At 41.2% G+C, this 2,619-nt stretch overlaps 1 non-coding gene across 1 annotated transcript; it reads left to right on the forward strand.

The window, feature by feature from the left end:
* Window positions 1-1,878: 1,878 nt before the first annotated feature.
* LOC127124608 (small nucleolar RNA R71) lies at window positions 1,879-1,985 on the forward strand. Its single transcript, XR_007804079.1, has one exon. It is a non-coding gene; the product is annotated as a small nucleolar RNA R71 (small nucleolar RNA).
* Window positions 1,986-2,619: the final 634 nt, after the last annotated feature.

Genomic DNA, 2,619 nt, shown 5'->3' on the forward strand with positions numbered 1-2,619 from the left:
TTTGACCAACACATAAAAAGTTAGGTCTCAGTGCATTTCAAAATAGTCAGATGAATTGACTCATCAACTTCTCAAGTCTACAACTCATACCTTGAGAAATTGATGATTGAGGACACTCAAATAGGTTCAAATATTCATGAAATGAAGAGTTAAAGAACTTCCCTTGATGGTTTTTGACCATGGGCTGAGATTGCTTCCTGAGCAAGGCATTATGGTGCCCAGATGAATTAGGGCTCCTTGAAGAACAAGACCTCAAACCCTTTGACTTGCTTTGATCAAAATGATGAATTGAGATGCTAGGGAGGCATATTTGATGGATGAGAGATTTGGGAACCATTACCATGCTTGCTTTCACCTCCTCTTGACCATGTCTTTGTACCAAGGATCTCCTAAAAGCTTTTGACCTTGTGATTGCTCAAGCTACAAACAAAAGATGTTAGTGACATATTTTTGTGCTTTTTGGTTAGTAATCAAAATACGAAAAGCAATAATATACAATTCAAGCATGCTTGGTGATCTCAAACCACTCACAAGGAGTCCCACCCAAAGGCAAAGGGGCCAAGATGCTTAATGATCCTTGAGGCTATGCAATGCAATGTTATGATGCCATGAGGGATCTTAGGGACAAAATTGGGGTCTTACAGTATAGAAAAACTACCAGGGTCTTTCTCCTTCTTATCAAGTTTATCCTCAGAAATAAAGTTGCATTCCAAGGGTTTTGGATCGTCAAGCCTACGCTTGTTGGTTAAGATGTCTTTGAGAAATTTGGCGTAAGACAGAATTTGGGTGATAGCTTCGGGGAAAGGAATCACTGCATGAAGCTTTTCTATTACTTTTATAAATTTTTGGTATTGGTTGTTGACTTTGGTTTGTTTAAGTCTTTGCGGATATTGGACTAGTGGTTTGTACAAGGATGGTGGTTTGTAAGTTTTATCCTTGGCTTCACCTTCTTGGTTGGTTTGTTTCTCGGGTTCCTCTACTTGGTTGGTAGGTATATGTTCTTTAGAAGTTTTAGACTCGCTCATTACTGGGTTATGAGGCCCTTCATAAGCGGTCCCACTTCGTAACGAGATAGCGTTAGCTTGCCCTCGAGGGTTTGGTTGAGGTTGTCCAGGGAATTGGCCTCCAGGTGTAGTTTGCGAGGCTTGGTTATGTGCTACCTGTGAGATTTGGGTTTCAAGCATCTTGTTGTGAGTGATTATCTGATCAACCTTGGTTCCTAATTATGTTATAAGTTCGTTTACGTGAATGTTCTGGTTTAGGAATTCTTTATTTTGCCGAGTCTTGCCCGATATAAAGCTCTCCATGATCTTCTCAAGGTTAGACTTCTGGGGCACAACTTGCCTAGGTTGGTTTAGTTTTTGGGCTTGATAACCTTGCGGTCTCTGAGGTGCTTGATTTTTGATAGGGTTATGGTTTTTATAGGAGAAATTCAGATGATTCTTCCATCCAGGGTTGTAAGTGTTTGAAAATGGGTTACCTTGGGCGTAATTCACTTGGTCGATGTTCAGGTCGTTCAAAAGGTTACACTCTGCGGATTCGTGTCCTTTAGATCCATAGAGTCCGCACTCTGTGTAGACTACTGCTACGGTGTTAGTGTTTGTAGACATATGTTCGATCCTAAGGGATAAAGCGTCCATTTTCGCCTGCATCATGTCTAGAGAGCTTACCTCATGTATTCCACCTTGGGTCTCCTTTTTCTCTATTGATGCTCGTTCAGTTCCCCATTGGTAATGGTTTTGGGCCATATCCTCAATTAGGTCACAAGCTTCAGGGTAAGGTTTGTTCATCAGCACGCCACCAGCGACAGCGTCAATGCTCATCTTAGTGTTATAATGGAGTCCATTGTATAAGGTATGAACGATCAACCATTGTTCTAGGCCATGCTGTGGGCAGACTCTTAATAGCTCTTTATATCTGTCTCAAGCTTCGAAAAGCGATTCTCCTTGGTTTTGGGTAAATCTAGTTATTTGGTTTCGAAGAACAACAGTCTTACTATGGGGGGAAATATCTAGCAAGGAATACTCTCCTAAGGTCTTCCCAGGTAGTTATTGAATTAGCTGGAAGTGAATCTAGCCATGAACATGCTCTATCCCTGAGGGAGAAAGGAAATAATCTTAAACGGATCGCATCGGGTGAAGCACCATTAGATTTAAAGGTGTCGGCTAGTTGGATAAAAACTTTTATATGTTGATTCGGGTTCTCGGTTGCGAGACCCGCGTATTGGTTTTGTTGCACTAATTGCAACAAAGACAGTTTTAGTTCAAAATTGTTAGCAGGAATAAGGGGGTTTACTATACTCGAACTAGGTTCCTCGTCAGAGGGTTGGGCAAATTCCTTAAGAGGTCTCCTATCGCGATTCTCGTACATAGCTTTCTTAATTCGGATGAGTAAGAGGCGTGTACGAGTATAACGTTCGGGTTCCGCTAAAGGATCTACTAAATTTCCAGTACTACGGGTTCTTCGCATTTACCGACTAATAACGCCTTAGTCTAGACGGTGTAACAACAAGGTAAGAAATTTGACGAAGTTGGTCCCCAGCAACGACGCCAAAAACTGGATCGTTGTTATTCGCAAGTGCATATATTACATCAAAGTAATATAAAATAATTTCGATCC

The sequence above is a fragment of the Lathyrus oleraceus genome, chromosome 2 (genome assembly GCF_024323335.1).
Source record: "Lathyrus oleraceus cultivar Zhongwan6 chromosome 2, CAAS_Psat_ZW6_1.0, whole genome shotgun sequence".
Classification (NCBI taxonomy): domain Eukaryota; kingdom Viridiplantae; phylum Streptophyta; class Magnoliopsida; order Fabales; family Fabaceae; genus Lathyrus; species Lathyrus oleraceus.